Source organism: Macrobrachium rosenbergii, chromosome 54 (assembly GCF_040412425.1).
Source record: "Macrobrachium rosenbergii isolate ZJJX-2024 chromosome 54, ASM4041242v1, whole genome shotgun sequence".
Taxonomy (NCBI): Eukaryota; Metazoa; Arthropoda; class Malacostraca; order Decapoda; family Palaemonidae; genus Macrobrachium; species Macrobrachium rosenbergii.
In genome coordinates this window covers 59,633,951-59,656,696 of record NC_089794.1, presented here as the reverse complement: position 1 = coordinate 59,656,696, position 22,746 = coordinate 59,633,951, and positions in this window count along the sequence as shown.

Below are 22,746 nucleotides of genomic sequence, written 5' to 3'. Positions count from 1 at the left end.
AACCAGTAAATCAGACTGACGGTTTATATAACCTAACTAGATTTCTTAACCCACAATATAAAACAATTGCTAATTTGTACGCAAGCGTGGAGAATGCAATAGAGAAAATAAGCGAAGATTTAGAGAAGACAGGTATTACTATAGGAGACAAGATCAGTTTGGGGCTAGTGCCCAGAAATTAGTTGAGCTACGGCATGTATTAAATTACGTGTCATTTGGAACCATATATAATATTCTTGGAGAAGAGGAAAAGAAAGCTTTCAGAAAAATAAAACTTGATCCCAGAAAAACAAGCCTTCAAACATTGAAGACAATGAGAGAAGAAATCCAAAGGAAAGAGATAAATCTATCCAAGGAATTCGTGGGAACAACAGAAGCACAAAATGAAAGGAAAGTCAGAAATAATAATCCTAATTTTAAAATGAATAATAAATTCTATGATAATTCCAGACAAGTAGGAAATAGACCAAATACATTCCAAGGGAAATATGCCCAAAATACTAAAAGAAAATGGAATCCAGATCAAAGGGGAAGAAACAATCTAACAAAGAGTGGACCACACAAACCTTATAGATATGGTCAAAACTCAAACACAAACACTTCAACCCAAGTGAACTATTCCGCTCAAGGGGCGAGACCCAAGACAGCCTGCGAAAACTGCGGGTATACAAATCATTTTACAAATGAGTGTAGAAAACCTAGAATCTGCACGGTTTGTAAGAAAATAGGACATTTAACAAAGAATTGCTGGTTTAAAACACAAGAAGGAAATAAAGAAATAGTTGAATTAAGTAGTAACCGCTCAACATCAAATAAGTCTTCAAATCAATGACAATTTATCCCTACACAGAATACCACAAGAAAGTCCCTTCAAGAAGATAAATTAAGAGAAGAATTAGCAAATAGGAGAAGTGAAGGTTCATCCGCACTATCCATATTGCAGAGTAAAGAAGTTGTATTTTCCATGGATGAAGAAGAAATAATCAGAAAGGATTTACCTATCATTAAAATTCCAATACAGAATAAATTATGTACTGTCCTTATGGATTCAGGTAGTACTGTAAGCATAATAGATAAACACACATTAACAAGTTACTTAGGCGTTAAAGAAACGCTAATTCAGGGTCAAAGCAAGATAATAAAAGGAGTAGCGGGTAAACAGATAAAAAGTTTAGGCAATGTGAACTTAGAAATAGACCTTTCGTCACATAAAACTGTTGAAAGTTTTATAGTTCTAGAAGACAGGTTCTTTCCCGCACAGGTGTTGTTCTCATATAAATTAATGAAGAAATGTGGAATTATACTGAATTGCCGAGAAGGAAGAATTAACCTTACACAAGATAATAAAAAGAGCGTATGCTTTACGCTTGAAGAAGAAAAGTTTCACCCAAATCTGATCAATTTGTCTGAGACGACTTCAACAAGCGACAAAGACATACAGAAAATAATCTATCATCAAGAGAACAATCAAATTAAAATGAATGGTAACGGAAAGGAGGAATTTCCACAATTACAGACTAGAAAGTTAAGATGTGCACATCCAGAAATTATACCCTCCAACAAAAGAAGTGACCCAGAAATAAATAAAGGTGATCCCCAGTGTTCTGAATATGACAAGGAACAAGACATTTATGAGGATAATTATGCAGAGATAAATACAGAACATTATAGCAATGTAGTAATCAGCTATGATAATGAAGGGAAATTAGTAAATGAGGTACTGTTGTTAAACAAAATAAATAAAGTAGATATAAATGATATAATAGCAGTAACTGAAGAAACTAGTATAGATGCAGAACATTGTTACTTTGCAGAAACAAAAGATGAGGAAGTATGTTGTGTAAGCACTGCTGATGATAATAAAGTACAATTAATACTAAACAGACAGGTAATTTTGCATCCAAAATGTTTAACAAAAATACATCTAAGGGGAAAAGAAGAGATAGGAGTTAAAGATGTTCTTTTACTAAATGAAGAGTTACCAGAATTTGTCAGAATGGATAATTCTTTAGTCCACATGAAGGGTGATACTTGTGAAGTTTATGTCCAGAACTACTCAGATAACAAACTAACACTTTATGCAGGCATTATCTTTTGTAAAGGAATACCTATTAACAATCCATTACTAACATTAGAAGAAGAAGCATTTTCTCTGTAACTGGTCAAACATCTGAATTAAGCAAAGAAGTGAATAAAACAGATTTTCCAGAAAACAAAGATAGATTAATTCAAGTATTAGAAAAATACAGAGATGTAATAGCAATAGAAGGAGATAAATTAGGTAGAACAAATGTCCTAAGGCATAAAATTGTATTAGATGATGGAACAAAACCATTCTTTATTCCTAATTACAGATTACCAATAAGCCAAAGACCCATAGTTGATAATTTGATAGAAGAAATGAAGAAAGATGGGGTAGTCATTCCTTCTAAATCTCCATATAATTCTCCATTACTACTTGTTCCAAAGAAAGATGGAAATTGGAGACTTGTGATAGACTATAGAAAGTTAAATTCCAACACCATCCCCGATAGAATGCCAATGCCAGTGATTCAAGATATGTTAGCTCAATTAGGAGGTGCAAGGATATTTTCATCTTTAGATTTACTTAGTGGATACTGGCAAGTACCTTTAGACGAAGAGTCGAAACCATTCACAGCCTTCAGCACACACAAGGAACACTTGCAATTTGAAGTCATGCCATTTGGACTCACTTCGGCTCCTTTAACGTTTGTTAGATTAATGCTTCAAATATTAGGGGATATAGAAAATGTTGCAGTTTACTTAGATGATGTTATCATTTTTAGCAAAGATTTAGAAAGTCACCTCAAAACATTAGAAATAGTCTTGGAAAGATTAAGAAGAGCAGGATTAAAAATCAAATTAAAGAAATGTCAATTCTTAATGAAATCTTTGGAATACTTAGGACATGTAATTAGTGAAGATGGTCTGCGAATGCAAGCAGGCAAGATAAAAGCAATAGTTGAATATCCAGCTCCTACCAATTTGAAAGCATTGAGAAGATTCCTAGGAATGGTAGGCTACTATAGACCTTTCATTAAAGGCTTTGCTACAATAGCCAAACCATTAACAGAATTAACAAAGAAAGATGTCAAATATGAATGGAATAAAGAACAAGAGACAGGCTTTCCAAACACTAAAGAGTAAAATGACCAGGAATCCCGTACTAGTCTACCCAGATTTCTCGAAGGACTTTTACTTAGCCTGTGATGCATCAAGTACCGGGCTAGGGGCTGTATTATTACAAAAGGACAAAACAAGAATGAGAGCAGTATATTATGCCAGTAGAGTTTTGAATGCTGCAGAGAAAAATTATAGCACAATAGAAAGAGAATGTTTAGCATTATACTGGGGTCTAAGGAAATTTAGACACATAATTTTAGGACATAAAGTCAATGTACTTACTGATCACAAACCAATTTGTGATTTGTTTAAGAAGAGAACTTTTACAAATAACATGAAGTTCAATAGATGGTTCATTAGTGTGTTAGAATTTGCACCAGAATTCAGATATATCCCAGGAAAATTTAATACACTAGCAGATGCATTATCCAGAGCCCAAGAAGAAACAGAGAAATGTATTACCACTAATACTTTTTGTTTTAGCTGTCAAGTGGTAGATTTAGATTTGGAAAGAGTACAAATACAACAAGGAATGGATACAGAAATCAGGCATATAATAGGACAACTAATGACAGATGAATCTTTAAAACCTGATTTTGTTTTAATCAATGGATTGCTGTATAAAAGACCAACAGAGAAGAATGGTTATTCTCGACTATACATCCCGAAAACACTAATCAGAGAAGTTTTAGAACTAACACACTCATACAAGTTAGCAGGACATCCAGGAATCAAAAAGACAACTAGAATCCTAACCAGAAACTATTTTTGGCCCCATTGTAGTGAGGATGCCAAGAACTTTGTACAAAATTGTGTAGTTTGTAATCGAAATAAAGGTAACGTAAATCCAAAAGCTCCTCTTGAAAAATACCCATCGGAGTTGAATCCATTTCAGGTCGTATCTATGGACTTTTAGGTCCATTTCCTACAACTGTTAGGGGAATAAACAAATATTAGTCTTTTTAGACTATCTAACAAGATATGTAGAGATTGTACCAGTAAGAAATAGAGATGCAATTACAGTAGCAGAAGCTCTTAAATCTAGAATTATTACGAGACATTCATGTCCCCAAGTTCTTCTTTCTGATAACGCAGCAGAATTTACTAGTGAACTTTTAAGAAAATTATGTGAATTTTATGAGATAAATAAATGTCAAATCACAGCATATAAACCAAGTTCAAATGGAGCAGTAGAAAGAACGAATCGTAAGATAAAGGATATCCTGAAAACTTTAGTTAAACCTAATACAGAAGACTGGGATTTAGCTTTGGAAGACGTACAGTTTACTATAAACAATACTGTAAATGAGACAGTAGGAGAATCACCACACTACTTGTTATACGGATACGAGAAGAGACTACCAAATACGTTACTAGATGATGCAACACCACCCCGACATACTTATAACTACGATGACTATATTGCCTGGAAAACTAGACGTACATATGAAACGATCAAACAGACGAGGACTAGACTTAAGGAAGCTCAGTACTATGACAAAAATACAGCTAAACCGAAAATTGTAGTAGGTGCTCAGAATTATGTTCCAGAAGGTCCTAATGTAAAAGTATCCGCAAAGTTCCAAGGTCCTTATAGGGTATTAGAAGTGTTGAAGTTAAATAAGCTAAAGATCATAAGTGAGAGTGATCTAAAGGAAAGAATTGTTCATACCAATCATGTAAAGGTAATAAAAACAGACTCTTGGTCCAATAAGAGAATAGTTGAATTATTGAAAGAAGTTAAACAGGAACCAATAAATAACAAATACAATTTAAGAAAAAGATAAATTTATGTAAAGTGTTGAACTATTAGGTATAAACAATGTGTAGGCATTAAAATACCTCATGTATACAGAATATCTGATAAGGCTTATTCTTACAGATACAAACATGCGGTTCTTCTTGGTTATCATAACACTGCTTTATGTGTCATCTGAAGTGGTGATCCGGAAGGGTGCACTACTAGAGAAAAAGGGATCTGTGAAATTAATAAAGGACTTGGGCATAGTGAGTATTGACATTACATCAGTGCTTATCAATGAAATGACATTGAAAGATGTCCAAAGGGAATTAAAATCATTAATTAGGAAAAGTGAAAATAACAGTGTTTTACCATTGTTGGAAAAACTAGATAATGACATAGGAAGTGTGTTAAATACAAGATCCAAACGATCCTCTTACCTTTTATAGGAACAGCACTTAATCAATTATTTGGAGTCGCGACAGACTCTAATGTAGAAAAAGAAAGTGCCCGTATAGACAAACTGGAGAAATGGGCAGCAACAAGGGGCATTGTGTTAAATAAGATTATAAGCTCTCAAAACTTAAACAGTGATGAATTGAAAAAATAAAGGAATTTATTAATCAAGTGAACACAAATATTACCAAAGAGATTAAGATAATAACAGATGAACAACATTTAAGTACATTTATGAACAATGTTAGAATTGTATTGCAAGACCATAAAGATCTATTAAATGCCATTTTGTTAGCCTATAAAGGAATATTAAGTCCAACATTAATAAACCCAAGAGAATTAGAGGGCATAATTAGTGATTTTTTTTGGTAGAAGGACATTATACCCCTATGGTAAAGGATATAATGGTCTATTATAATTTGATAACCACCAAGGTAGTTAAGAATAAGATCCTTCTAATTTTACCTTTTAATCAAAAAGAGGCAGATGTACTGATGTCCATACATCCTTTTCCCATGTTGATAAAGGAAAACGTAATTATCTCAAATGTCAACCACATCAATTTTGCATTAGAAGAACATGGACTAATGATGTCATTTATTACTGATGCTCAATTAAGAGATTGTATACTTTTGAAAGATAAAGAGTATATTTGCAACCTTGACAACCTGTATGAAACTACTAATGCCTATCCTTGTGTTCAAGAAATAATTGAAAACAAGAATCAAGAGACAGTACTGTGTACACAATTATCCAAACATGATTTTGTTTCCATTATAGTAGAACAGTCAGTTTTTGTGTTTTCACTAAGTTCAGTAACAGCAACTATTAATTGCCATAATATAAGTACTGAAATTAATTTCAATAATGTCCATGCTTTTGATAAGACTTGCAAGTTAGTTATTCCTAATAAATTATATTATGAACCTCATGTCTTCACAGAAATCACAATCCATAAAAATAAGCCCTACATGAACTACTCTAGTGAAGTTAAAGAATTTAAACTGTCTCAGTTAGAGTTAAAACAAATAAATGAGTTGGCTTTAGTAGATGAATTTTTCTATTACAAAGAAAATGTTTCACCAATTCTGTCTCTGTTCAATTTGGTCATAATCATTATTGTAATAATAGTGTTTGCAATTTTGGTCAAACGTGTGGTAATTTCAAATGTTGAGAAGATTATAACAGAAATAAAAAGGACCAATGAAGAGTAAAATGATCTTATACACATAATTTGCTGCTGAATTCTTTATGTATTATTATTTGCATTGTGTGTTAAAACAATTAACCATTTTTACAGTATAACAATTCATTATATATATATATATATATATATATATATATATATATATATATATATATATATATATATATATATATATGTATATGTATCTCTTTTGATTCATGATATAATATATGTGAATTTTCTACCATATATTCTTAATTGATTTTTTTGCATTAGTGCATTGACACAGTTTGTGCAATTTAAATATTTTTTGAGAATTGACTTGATGGGCAATCATATAAATACTTTATTTTGTTTGTGATTTTGCAATCATCCATTGAAATATATTCTTTTTGTCACACTGAGGGCAGTGTGAGGTAGCGTGACCGAGTGATGTTGTTGTAGGTGTAGAAATTAAATAGGGAAATTAAAGAGAGAGAGAGAGAGAGAGAGAGAGAGAGAGAGAGAGAGAGAGAGAGAGAGAGAGAGAGAGAGAGAGAAAAAGTTAGGAGAGAGAAGGAGAGAGAAATAAGAGTAAAGAGAGGGGCAAAGAACACAGTGATAACGGCCAAATGCTGTTGTGTCGTGTTATCAATACGCGAGATGTTTACATTGCAGTATATCGTGTTTAAGCCATAAAAACAGTCGTAAAAATGGGAAATAATGGCCTCGCGATTGAAGCCAAGCAAAACATGAGTCAGCACAGTCTAAATGCTTACAACAGCTGATTCTATAGTCCCGCCTTCTCCGGAAGGTGTTTTCGTGGAAGTTCCAGGAATTTGGGGGTTGACCCAAGTGATATACTTCTTCAACCTCCAATCAATTATGTGTGGGAGGGGTCTTTCCCACACCCTCCTAAGATCACCTCCTATCAAGTCCTCTAAGGAGAGATTTGAATCACACCCACTACAGTCCTTCCAATCAGCTACTTGAAGGGGAGGCCTTGCTGATTAATCCTTCCAATAAGGCTAGAAGGAGGTGGAGATTTACAGATAGCAAGTTTTCTGAGGGTTCAACGAGTGAGAGACCGACGAGGAGACCAGAGTCAGAACTGTGTCCTTCAAGGGAGAGTACTTCTCCCAATCGCTTCTGTGTTCCCCATATAGACTGATTCAAGAGTGATTCGTTTCTATCATTGTAACTTGTTAATTTTGTACTGATCTTTATAATATTAAGTACTAATTAAAGTGAAGAAATTACCGATCTCGTCTCTATATGCCTTTCTGAGAGATATCAATATTTAAAAGGAATAAATATACAAAGATAGCACATCATCCGCGAAGCGATCTGAAGGACATCTCGAAAGAAACCAAGGTAAGAAGAGAAAGACTAAAATCTATGCAAACATATAACGAAGAACGTAAAAAAGGAACAATAAAAACATTACAATATATATATATATATATATATATATATATATATATATATATATATATATATATATATATATATATATATATATATATATATATACAGCTTTTATAGATTTTATCGTGTGTACATCAAGTATTGTCAATAGAGTATGAATTATCTATTATTATTTTTTATTCCATCCACAATGACTTAGCTTTTTGCATATTATTCTCTAGCATCATGAAATGTTTACCCAAGCATTAATTTCCCCGAGTCATTTCCAAAACATCTCTGAAAAACTGGTAAAAATAAGTTCACTTTCCATGTCATGAATGAACAAACAGACAAACTAATAAAACCAATAAGAAAAAAACAGCCTCAATGATGAAGTAATCAAAATAATGCTTTCAACAACATGGAGGGTAAGGAAGGGACTCTTCATAAGAAAAGGATACACATCTTCTGCATAACTAATATATTCTGTAAATTCAGATCCTTCTCTTAACAGATTAAAGGATACAACTAAGGCGTAACCAAAGTATTTTGAAATTTAAAAACTATTCGTAAAAGACGAAAGGGCGTATCTATTCCAACCCCCCCTAAGCATAAGAAAGAGTAGAATTTTTGTAATTATATTAAACCTAAGGCAAACTACATTCTTTTGAAAAACTGTATGCCAAATTTATTTTTACTAGATTTAGGATTAAACGAGCAGTTAACAGAAACATTAACTCAAAATCTTTAGATGGCTCTCCTGAAAAAGTGAAAAAACTGAGATACGCCACTTCGACTTGGTAGTGACGCTACTGTTCGATATCACAGTAAAGATTGCTAAGGTCCATACATCCTCAAAGGAAAAAGGAAAAGAGAATCACAGGCAACAGTTGTAGAGAACATTCCTGGAGAAGAAATTCTAGCTGGCCCCTCAACGAGAGAGGAAAAACTACATCTCCCTCATTAAGAAAAAAAGAAAAACTGTGTTGCGTGCGGTTCACGAACACTGTTCAAAGCAAGCATGACTGATCATGTGATTTGTTTAGAATTTGTACTGTTGGACGAGCAAGAAAATTAATCAGTGCAGCAGCACTCTTTCAGGATGTAGTGTTTGACCGGATTTCAGTACACCAGGATGAAAGTTCAATTTTTACAGCAGATATCTTGGCTCATAAAGACTGTATAAAGAAATATATCAAGAGGTATGATGACCATATTGAGAAAATTTTATACAACCTTGAACTAGAGGCAAATGTTGCTAATAATACTGACGACATTGTACAAGCTTTTGATCAAGTTGGGAACCAGCTTGACAGTGAACATAAACGATACACCTGAAGTACTATACGAGACAAGATTAACTCGATCTTTGGTGAGGAAGGAGTTCATGTTACAAATCGCCAAGTTAAGTCAATGCTCATTGAGAGATACAAAGAAGGTATAGTATTCACATACCCTGAAACAAAAAGAAGCTCTCAGATGTTCTTTGGGAATAATATTCAAGCAATTTTATATAGCTGAAACATTAAAAAAATGTGACCAGGAATCAGTGAAGACATGAGGTAAACACACTATTGTTGTTGCCACTCACATACAGTTGTAGTTTCCTTACTGTACCACAATGGAAGAAACATGGAACAATTTGGGCCTCAAACATTTGTGGTTAAACAAAGGGTCTGGAACTAAAAGAAAGATCCATCGTATCCACAGTCTTGTTCATGATATTGGACATGATACTGTAAAACATATGCCTGCAGCACATGCTCTCACTGGAGCAGATACGACATCAAAAGTTGGCACCAACGATTCTCTAATGAAAAGAACAGGAACTTTCAAAGTACTTGAAGATTTTGGATTGTCAGAGTTATCAGAGGAGATGTTTCAGAAGGTATAAAAGTTTTTAGTTTACTGTTTTACAGGCACAAAAACTAACTGCAATAACTTTAATGAGCTTAGTTACGTTATATAACACTTACAGCAAAAATTTAAATCTGCAAAAAATGCCCTGCACAACTGTGGCATTACTAGAACATATAAAGCGGTCATATCTTCAAGCTAATATGTGGATGACTGCCACAATGGCAACAAGACCAATACTTGATAATACAGAAATGTATGGATAGACTCGAAGTGATATTGGAGAACTTAGCGCCACATTACTTTCAGCAGGAATGCTTACACGCCCAGCAAACTTACCAGATCCGTGTACTTGTGGCAAGTGTGCATTTGAAAATAGATGCATTTGTAGAATAAATGAAATAAAGTGTTGCAGGTTTTGTAGATGCAATAAGGAGATGTGTAAAAATCTATATTAACATTAACCTAAACACTATCTTTTCAAAATAACTGGAAAGAACTATATATGACTGCAATATCAATGCACATCATAAGACTATTTCTTGACTAGAATTTTGTTAATATTTGATGGTAGATCAACTCATAAAAACTTTCATGGAGACTGGTTATTTTTTTTTAACTGAAATTATATTTTATCTTTCAGGTTTCAGTTTTAACAGCAGCAGTGTGTGAAATTATTAAAATTTTTTTTTTTTTTTCTTTATTCTCGTGTACACTGTACTTTCCACACTTCTATAATGTTTAGATATATAAATTTCCTTCATTTTAATTACAAAAACAAAATAAAAAGTTCATCTGCTTAAGTTCCATTTTCTACAGTGTGATGTAAGTTATTCAGTTCTTTATTTTAATGCTAGGGGGTCGATCTAAGTGTTTTATTGTCTTCGCCCCTCACTAAAATATAGATTTTTACTCTTTACCCAAGAATAAAGCATTTTACTCTTTACCCAAGAATAAATGCTTTAGAGCTCTAATTTTGTTTTGTATATCTATAAATGTTTCATTTCATTTTAAATTCTTTTTTAAGGGCTTTTATGCTCACCACATGCAAGTACGTAGGTTATTACAAATGAGAAAATCGTCACATCTTTGGGGACGAATAAAGGCCTTCATTTGACCGAAAAAATTATGACACCAATTAATTCAGTTTCAGCACCTTTGAACTGACTGAAAACCAATGAGAAACTTAGGGCACCTCGAAGTGCACACAAAACCCGCCTCGACTCCTCTACCATCATAAGAAATAGTCTGGGCAACAGCACGAAGACAACCCAAAAGAGAGTATTTAGAGTTAGAAGCCCAGCCTGCCCCTATGGTAGAGTACACTCTTGCCCTTGTACAACAAAGAAAAAATAAAACCCCAAAGTCAAGAGAATAAACCTAGCTCATACGGCATTAAACACCAACAGACTAAGGCAATAAATTTGGTAGCAAATGCATCGATATTTATTTTTAGTAATAATTGTAGCGATAGTATCTAATGAAATGGAAAATCCGCAGTGGCTTCTAAAGACTTTGGGGTTATTAGCAAAATCGTTAACGAAGCTATGCATGGTTTGAGTTGGCAGTTCACCGTCCCTACCCACCGAACAACTTCTACCTACTTCCAACCTTTCTCCCTCCACCTCCGTCTCCGTCTCCTGTGTCAGTCTCGGGAGCCAAACGACACAGCATGATAATATTAGGCTACTCTACGTAATTTCCCTCTAAAGCGTTTTATATAATCCTGAGAAAAAACTTATAAACCCATTTTTCACGTTGCAGATTGTTCACACATCTCTTTTTACCAACGTGTTTCAGTTTTTTATGGAATACGTGAGCAAATATATATTAACTGGTAAGGAGAAGTCTGCACCAATCAGCTAATAGTACAACTACTTAACTACATAAACAAAAGCGGCGTTGCCATTTACAATGTCTCGTGAACTCTAGGGGTAGAAGAAATTTTAACATACCAGCGAATTTTACCCAATTCCCCGACCTACCAGCGCTCGAATTACTAGCACTTTTAATATGCACAAGGCCAATTAATGTTATCTCGTTCTGATGCCCCGGAAGCCAGTTCGAATTTCAGCTGGTCATCAGAATATCTTAATTTCTTTCTTCATTTGGATCTAGGCTTAAAAGCGACAAGTATTTCCCAGGTGTGATGAACTGGACAAGTTACAAAGGCATTGGTTTATTAAAAAATTACTTAGGCATCACGTAAAAAGTGACCATTAAGATTACACACACACATTAAGGATATGACTGCTAGCTGCATATTATTCTGACAAGGTAAACTTGCATTACGTTATTGACGTCATTCCTCTTTGTAATTATTTCATACAGAACCAAAAAAAAAAAAAAAAAAAAAAAAAAAAAAGAATAAAGTATGCCCTAAGAGCTAAACCCAAACTTTGGATTATCGGTCACTCATAGGAAACTAAGTTTCACATCAGCCATTCCTAAACAAAGAATGCTTTTCAATATCACAAGACGTTTCATAATGAACTAATGCTGTTCGATTTTCTCGTGATTTCCTCGTCTTACAGAAATCAGTTAAGAATACCTGATCAACAGTGTTATGACCTCACTACCTCGAGATCAACAGGTTCAATACACAAACAAGCAATTGGGCTGAAATGACTGACGAGAGGTGACAAAACAAAGGAGGAAGGAGCAGAACAAATACAAAAAGTGACCTAAATATTAATTTACTTACAATAAGTAATATACATATTTACAAATGAGTAAGTTTTGGAAAATAGACACGTAAAGCAAACGACCAACACTATAACCAACAATCGAATTACAACCAAAAATCAAATCACGTGGTTCCACATACGTTCCTTAAAATTCTCAACAACAATTCTCAATAAATAAATCAAAATAAATAATGTCCAGCTGCAGCAACACCATACAAATATAAAAATGAAATATTAATAAATCCTCCAAAAAATAATAAACAGCAGCAGCACCACACAAACACAAAAATGAAATATTAAACATTACATAAACAATTTCAGAGCCACACTTGCTCATTAACCACAATTACAAGAGCCACTCGCTCAACAATACACAACTCAAAGCCTTTTGCTCAACAATATAATAACTCCACGAGAGCCTTTTGCTCCGCCAGCAGTAATAAGTGACTAAAAATATGATCCAGTCACGACCTCCTCCTCGAGTACTTGAAGTCCAACACAGTGATGCTTCAAAACGACCGATATGGCCATCACCCTCCAACCAGGTGATACTCAGGAAACTGCTGTCGCTGCCATCACCCACAAGGTGATCCTCAGAAAACGGCGTTGCTGCCATCACCCTCCAACCAGGTGGTACTCAGGAAACTGCTGTCGCTGCCATCACCCACAAGGTGATCCTCAGAAAACGGCGTTGCTGCCATCACCCTCCAACCAGGTGGTACTCAGGAAACTGCTGTCGCTGCCATCACCCACAAGGTGATCCTCAGAAAACGGCGTTGCTGCCATCACCCTCCAACCAGGTGGTACTCAGGAAACTGCTGTCGCTGCCATCACCCACAAGGTGATCCTCAGAAAACGGCGTTGCTGCCATCACCCTCCAACCAGGTGGTACTCAGGAAACTGCTGTCGCTGCCATCACCCACAAGGTGATCCTCAGAAAACGGCGTTGCTGCCATCACCCAACCAGGTGGTACTCAGGTGGTACTCTGCTGTCGCTGCCATCACCCACAAGGTGATCCTCAGAAAACGGCGTTGCTGCCATCACCCACAACAAGGTGATCCTCCGAAAACTGCTGCTGCTGTGTTCTCGACAGAACATTTAGAGACCCTGCCGTTCTGCTTTCCAAAACCTGACTGACGCTGTCAAGCACCCCATGACAGACGTCGACTCCTTAGACGAAGGAAAAACAAATTTATGAGAATTATTTTAAGATAATTGTTTATTACCTCTATAAAATCAACACTGAAAACCTATATTGTTAAGAACGAACAGACTAAATGCCAACCGCCCCCGCCTCATTAAAAAAATTAATCACATAAAATACCATTTTTTTCCATTGCTCATTGTAAGCCAAACCTATCTTAATCATACCTTGCCAATAAAACAGAAATTCCTAAGTACCTAACTACTTAATCCACAAAAAAACTTCCCAGTTATGGGGACATCTTTGGAGATCAAGAAATAATTCATCAATGAGATGAAACAAATCCATCACCAAGTGGGCATGCTTATTATCAGACTAAATGCTTCTTTGATAAAGCTACCCACTAACTAAAAAATTAATCGCAACGAAAATATCAAATTTTTTTAGTGTTCATCTTAAGCCAAACGTATCTTAATTATACCTTGCCAATGAAGTACAAATTCTTAAGTGCCTTGAAGTATTACCATAATCATATCTAAGCACTTAATCGACTAAAAAATCACCATTCAGACTCCGGCCTACACTCTTCCTCAGACATGTCAAAGGAAACTGGAATACGTTCGTTAACACGTACAAGAAACTAAAAACAATTGCAGCTCTTTTTACAGAGTCTAAAATTACGATTATGATGATAATTTAGTATTTAAATAGCCAACGGACACAATCCTAGGTAGTCTGGTGGCTAAGACTGACGTCAACATGTACGCTATTTCTTTTTTTTTTTTTCAAATGCGAATTTCCTCATTAATTCGTTCGTTTCTTTAACGTTTTTACCTTTAGAATGACATATATTCTTTTCTATCTTTTGTCAGCGCGTATTTATTCAAAACAATAAATGCCAGTTGCCTAATATTTCTCCAAGAAGGGAAAGATTTTATTTGATTCATGATCACATTACTTTTACAGATGAAGCAAGTTTATAGATGCCTTACGTGTAACTTTATACACAATTCTAAGTTAAGGAAGTTGATGTCACTGTAAAGATAATGAGTTGTAATTTATTTTGTTGCGTTACAAAAAGACAACCTAAAAATAAATAAAAAATATGTATCACGAGTTGAAGTTAGCCATAACATTAGTTAGTGATTATAAATATTTTTTTCTTAATATATATATATATATATATATATAACTCTTAGCATTTTTGTTAATTATAGAAAGAAACAAAAAGTTGTGTTGTAAAATAGTTTAGACTAAGTATCTCTTATTAAAAAAAGACGTCAAATCTTATACATTATCAATGAATGATTTTAAATTAGACCAGAGGGTTTGGTTCAGTCTTTTATGCATTGGACAGTGAAGTTTACTTTCATTATAGTAACACATATCATAAAAAGACATACATTGGCCTAGGCCTATAAGAAATTGTCTGTATCACATGGAAATATTGTTTTAGATTTTTATTGTATTATATATAGGGTATAACATATAAAAAAATGAATAAACCTATAATATACATAATTTATTCATATTCTGATTCAGAGTGTTTGATGATTTGCTTCCCAGATGAAATACATTAAATCTTCACAAAATTGGTGCTAATCTGTTATACATGCAATTAACTGTGAAAGTGGTCAAAGACATCATTTAGGTAATACCATCAGTTCATCTGTTCTGTTGAGTGGACTGTCTTGCCCACAAACTGTTGTCATACACTTATGTTTTAATGGATTTATTTCGATGAACAGACAGAAGAAATGCATAAACTTATTTGCAAAAGAAAGAGAGAGAGTGAGAGAGACAATAGAGAGATAAGAGAGAGATCAAGATTGAGAACATAGAGAGCATAATATTTAAAAAACATAATATTTTTCTGATATTTTTATTGAGAATTTACTTAGTATTATAATATAAAATATAATATTATATTTATATAATGGTATTCATGGAGGGTTAGAATATATATATTTATATATTTTATATATACATATATATATATAATTAAGATAAATGGGTTTATAATATGCAATATATGTATATTTTTATTTATATATAAATATATATATATATATATATATATATATATATATATATATATATACATATATATATGCATACAAAATATATATATATATATATATATATATATACACTTTATATATATATATATATATATATATATATATATATATATATATAATTAGGTATTATATATATATATATATATAATATATATTATATATATTATATATAATAATATAATATATATATATGATATTTATATTTTAAAATATATAATATATAATATATATATGTAACGAGGACAGAATTAACACTTTTTTTTTGAAAGTGTACGTAACGTGATCCAACGATCTTTATTTCATGAAGAAGAGGTAAAATGAACGTTTGCTCACCAACACTTACATCTATTTTCTCCTCTTTCTCTTCTCTCTCTCTCTCTCTCTCTCTCTCTCTCTCTCTCTCTCTCTCTCTCTCTCTCTCTCTCTCTCTCTCTCTCTCTCATCGTTTTCCGAAGTTCATCCACCTGACCTCACTCATTCTCACCAAATCAATTAAATGGACTATTTAAAGAAACACAATAGTTTCTACAAAAATAGGTTTATTATTCAAATAACCCAACAAGAAATGAATAAAACAAAGCAAAGATTAAAATGCATAATAAATGAATTATCGAGTCAGATAACTAAACTCTAAACTGCAAAACACTTCTGATTAAAGAAGTCTCACTATGGCTAATAGCCTGAAAATATCCAAACTCACACATACTCCCAAATCAACAACTAATTAGTCATGTCAAAAAACCAGTCTACCACATGTTATTCAAAACAGTCCTCTTTATCAAACCACCGACATTTCTGTCCACAGACATCTGTCGAAAGAATTAAACATGATAGAAAACTCCCAAAAATATATGAAATGCAAAACACAATAATGGAAAGTGTAAAATGCATAGCCAAGATATGGCGTACGTAACATGACAAAATAATAATATAAAAGAGGTATGAATATTCATATTAAATTTCCCACACCAGTTCATAAGTTCATAATGATTAGAAAATCATGGTAAAAATCACAAGTTCAATTTTCTCCCATAAAAACAGAGATTTCAAACTCTACCTTATCTGCCGATTTTCAAAGCCTGGAATCCTTCCAAAGCTATGACTAGACAACTGCAGTTCTATCACGTTAATGAACGATCAAACTCACTTTTAGGGCAGATTTTGGCATAATCTAGATCAAATTAACGCACGTACTCACGAATATACATAACACTTCGGAAGATCACCTGACTGGCAATTGCTGATTGCTGAGGAATCAAACTATTTGCTGAACACAAAGATTTTACATCGAGTCTCTCGACCTAGTTCCATCTGACTCCATAAATTCTTTCATAACATCTTAAAGCATTGAAGCTATGAAATGCATATATGTGTCCTTTAAAATTGTAGCAGCCATATTTTCTGAAATAGAGCTCGGCCACCACATAAGAGCGTCTCGCTCTCTCTTAACGGCAAACTAAAAAAAAAAAAAGCATATGTATAAAACATAACAAAATAGAGCTATGCTCAATTAGCAATGTCTACTGCACTGCAGCTTTAAGGACTGCTCTCATGACGCACTTCCAAAGTCACTGGGGTTGAGTTCTTAGAGCCTTTACATGTAATCTTACAAACACGAATAAGCTTTACTACCCCCACAACAAGAATTATCAGTAAAATAGCTATTAAGACAATTAAAATTGTCGGCATAATATATTCCTGATACTCGAACATCACGGAATCGTCAATGTCTTCCAACGGTGGAACCGTCATTGGCACCTTGGTTGTAGGTACCGCCACTACCAAATGCTCGTTATGCGTATGACGCATAATTATCTTCTCGGAACTGTTGAATACAGCACGGCTGAGTACGAGAAGTTCCGTAGACAGGATTCTGCAGGATGCATCAAACAGCTTGGATCCTCGAAGAACGAATGATGTCGACTTGTTGCTCTGGCACATCATTGTAACTGCATACTCCTTGCAAAACACGGCAGGAAGGGTGCTGGTGGACTCAATGTGGTAATCTCGCAGGAACTGTCTAAAGTCACATTCTGTCGGAGTCTGTCCATGAACTAATGATAATTCACAACCACCCACAGACACAACTCGCAACTGGAAAATACTACTGTCACACACACATTCTCTCTAACTAAAGTACAACTTGTCTTATAATCAACTCCCTGAACCTTGATATTGATCTCCCAAAATGAACATGGTCTCTAATCCATCCCATGTCACTACTGAGTCTCCAAAAACACTCGAAAAGGTCTAATAATAACTAAAAAAGGTTTCATGTTACTGAACCAAACAAAACTACTAATGCAAAATCAAACACTCAAAACAATGTGAACTACAATTCAAGTTTGTATCTCAGAATAATCACAGTCAACTCACCATTAAGCACAACAACTCTACGGAACTCATTTTCACAAAAAAAATTCTATCCCAAAAAAAAAAATCGAGAACCATCCAAACACTAAAAGGTATCATATCTCGTAAAAGACATGAAAGTTCTACTTTGGGTTTGCAAATATTTCTTACAACACCTGACTAACTTTCTCAACAAAAAAAGCAATTGACGTAATGGCAAAACGCTATTGTGATCATCAACTACACTTTCAAACCTTCAACTGTAGCTGACAATTTCAAAAAAAAGAAATGAAAAAATCCAAAACTCAAACACGATCTCCCAACCCGAAAAAAAGATCAGACTTGTTCGGTCCGATATACTAAGTACCTCCCCAAAAAAATACCTAAACAACTCCCATATTGGCGTCAGATGATAAATCACATCAAATAACACAACACCTACACTAACACAAAGGTCAAATCTTATGAAATTAGCCCATGTCTCAATTCATCTAAAATCATTGAAAACAAATGATTAAGAACTTCAACATCCAAAATGAACAAGAGACAAAAAAAAAATAAAAAAATATCATATATATACAAACTAACCCATTTATCCTACTAACTATATACAAATGTTCCATTACATCCCAACTTTCTTTAACTTTGAAATATGGGTCAATTTCGTCACACCAGTATTTACATCTTTAACTACAAATCTATTCCTCTTTTGATCTCTACAATCTCAAAAGGTCCGTGGAACTTCGGACTTAATTTATAATTCAGATCATTCCGAACATTCACTTTAACAAACACTCTATCACCCATCGAAAAAGCTACTCCCCTCGATTTCGCGTTACTTTTCTCTACCATTGCACGCGAACTAAGTTCAAGTTCTTTACTGATACGTGCAAATCTTTCTCTCGCTGTATTTATCAATGAAGTGACCGTAACATCACCCTGAACTCGCTCTGGTAACAAATCAAAAGGTCCTTTCAACTTGTACCCATACAAAGCTTCTGCTGGAGATATCTTAATTGTGTCATTCATCATAGTATTGATACTATATCGCACTTCATCCAAAGATCTGTCCCAATGTGTATCGGAACCACCCACTGTCATGCGCAAAGCTTCGATTACTTTCCGATTCGCCCTCTCACACAACCCATTCGCTTCAGGTCTATACGGGATTATAGATACTTTCTTTATCCCCAACAAATTAGCAAGACCGTCTAAAGTCTTATTAATAAACTCCCTACCATTGTCTGTGATCAGACATTCAGGAACACCATATCGACAAATTATCCCCTTTAAAAACGCTATAGCAACTTCCTCAGCTGATTTGTACTTCAGTGGGAAAATCTCGACAAAACGAGTCAACTCATCAACAACTACTAATAAATGTCTATAACCATAAGCGGACTCTGAGAAGTTACCCAGAATATCCATATGCACTCTCTGAAACGGCCTATGTGGTATGGGATATGAACCCAAACGACACGACACTGTCGTCGCTGGCTTATTCGCATTGCAAATAGCGCACTTCTTCACAAAGGCTTCTACTGCGGAAAACATATTTTTCCAAAAGAACTTTGACCTGACGTTTTCATACGTCTTGTCCACACCTAAATGAGGAGAACCAAATTTACAATGTACAATGTCTAGAACTTGTGGTACTAGACTCTCTGGCACGATGATTTGTGTAATCTCACCCATGCTTCGAGTACTTCGCAAGTTATACTTAACTTTTCTCACCAATAAATTATTCTCCAACTCTAGACCAGAAAAAGGCAACTTATACCCTTTCTTCGGTGAAACTCCCCTAAGAAATGCCTTAGCATCTGACAACAATTTATCTTCATCTTGCTTTTGTTCCAGCAAGCCTATGTCCCAAGTGACATTTTCACCCGTAATATAACACACAGCGTTACTCTCACTATCACGAATAACAATCTCTCCCGAGACTGCCGACTCACTATTTCTCCCCGAAGTATGCACTGTAGGAACGTGTATGTCCTCTACATGCGATATCTCAGAACTACTACTATCAGAGACATTAGACACCAAATATTTACTCTCTTCTTCCACACAGGATTCGGTGTGTATTTCCTCATCCTCGACCGGAAAATATCTGCTCAATGCATCTGCAACTACATTATGCTTACCTTCAATGTATTTGAGGTTTGCATCAAAATCTCTCAATGTTAGGAACCAACGTGCTCTCTTGGGCGACAAATTTGGCTTATTAAAAGCTCTAACAACGGTTGATGATCTGTAAAAATCTCAACTTTATTTCCCAACAACAACATCTTAAAATGAACAAGGCTAGAGACGACTGCGAAAGCCTCCTTGTCCACAACTGACATCAGCCTTTCGTTACTACCACGCGTTTTGAACTTTCTGCTATAAAAGCAATTGGGTGTAATTTCCCCTCAAATTTCTGCATCAAACACGCACCTATACCTTCCTGACTCGCGTCAGTCACTAAGGTGAACGGTTGACTAAAATCTGGAAACTTCAAAACTGGTGGGTTCACCAAAGCGTTCTTAAGCTTCTCAAAAGCTAATTGTTGACTATCACCCCAAACAAACTTAACGTCTTCTTGTAACAAATCTGTCAATGGAGACGCTATTGTAGAAAAATTCTGCACAAAACGGCGAAAGAAACCCGACATACCTAGGAACGAACGAATCTGTTTCCTGGTTTTGGGAACTGGAAAATTCACAATGGCTTTAACTTTCTCATCATTCACTCTAACTCCCTCTTTAGAGATAACATGTCCTAAATAGACAATTTTTCTCTTCAGAAACTCACATTTGGCTAATTTGACCTTTAACCCAGCGAACTGTAATCGCTTGAGGATTTCTTTTAACACCTTTAGATGTTCTTCAATTGTATCTGTGCATATGAGAATGTCATCCATGTACACAAACACCGACTTTCCTAACAAGCCATGAAGTACTGTGTTAACCAGTCTAGTAAATGTTATTGGGGACCCTTGTAATCCAAAAGGCATCCTATTAAACTCGTAATGTCCCTTTGGTACCGAAAATGCTGTATATTTACGGCTACTCTCACAAAGGGGAACCTGTAAAAACCCTTGCATAAGATCTATAGATGAATATATATTCTTGCCACCGATCTCAACAAACAAATCAGGCAAACAAGCTACAGGATATCTATCTGGGCATGTTTTTTCATTCAATTTACGAAAATCTACACAAACTCTGATACTACCGTCTTTCTTAGGAACTGCAAGCAAAGGAAAATTAAACGGAGAATTGGACGGTCTGATAATGCCTTCCGACTCCCACTTCTGAACTTCTTTTTCTACTTCTTCTCTGATCTTAAAAGGAATTCGATATGCTGGAATATATATGGGATTTGTACCCTTTTCTAGGCGGATTGAATGTTCTAAAACATCTGTAACTCCTAATTTATCTCCCTTCAAAGCAATGATATCTAGATATTCTTTCAACACTTTCTCTACTTTATCTGAATATTCAGGATAATCAACTTTAGCCAAATGTTCATGTAGAACCTGACTTCGGAACTGTTGCTCCTCGTTAGGAAACATATTCCTGTCTCCACAAAAACTCACTAATTTATGTTCTTCATTAAACTCTTCAAAATCAATTACATAAGTACCCTTGTGATATTTTTCACTGAGTCTTGATAGCTAACCAATTCTACTGAAGTCACGCCTGCGACTGAAATTTCATTCACTGACACCGTACTCACAACGTCTTTGAATTTCTCGGTTCCCTCAACAACGCACACTTGAGAAGGAAACTTTTTCTCTTTCAGCGACACTTTAACCAATGTAGGAACTCGCGGTTGCAATTCAATATCTTCCAACAAAAATCCTTTGAAAGATCTTTGCGGAATATCTTCACTCTCTAATGACTGTGTTACACATGTCTCAGACTGTGTCTTAGGTTTCTCACAAGTTTTTTTCCTGTGTATATATGGAACAAAACAACCTGACTCACCTATTGTAATCCCCTGAACTCCCGTAAGAATGTTGATGTTATGTCGCATGCAAGAAGGGTGTCCTAGCAAAACCATTTCACCTAAGGCTAATCCTTCTATGACCAAAAATGATTCTACTATTGTCTTTCCACCGATACAAAGCGTAAGAAATGACGAACCTAAAATATTCAGTTTTCTCGCTTGTACATCACACACTGTCTCACTAGAAGGGACTAATTTGCACTCTGGAAATTTTGAGTGAAAAAGGTCAGCATTTACTAAGTTAACTGAGCTACCAGAATCAATGAAAATAGAAATTTCATTGCCATTAGAGAATCCACGTACAATCTGCCTAGGTTCTAGTGACTCTAAGACCTGATTAGTCATTATCCTGTGTCCGTTTTCGAACTTATCTTGTGAAAATTCTGCTGTTCCTTTGTGTATCTAGAACTTGCATCATGTGGAATTCTCCTGTCATATCTAGAAAAACCACCCCGTGACTTCCTGAATAATCTCTATTCTTTGTGGCTGGGCAAAATTTCCATCCATGATCTGAAGATTTGCAAACTGAACAATATCTCACTCTGCAATTTGATTTACTATGGCCTATTTTATCACAATTAAAACAACGTATCGTTGTGACTGATCTCTCTGGAATTTTCTTCGATTCTACTCGTGCACACATCTTCGCTGTTGCATCATTTCCCGAATGCGGGGACTATCATTGTTCTGTGGTTTGAAACCGCAGCTGACATCTTTG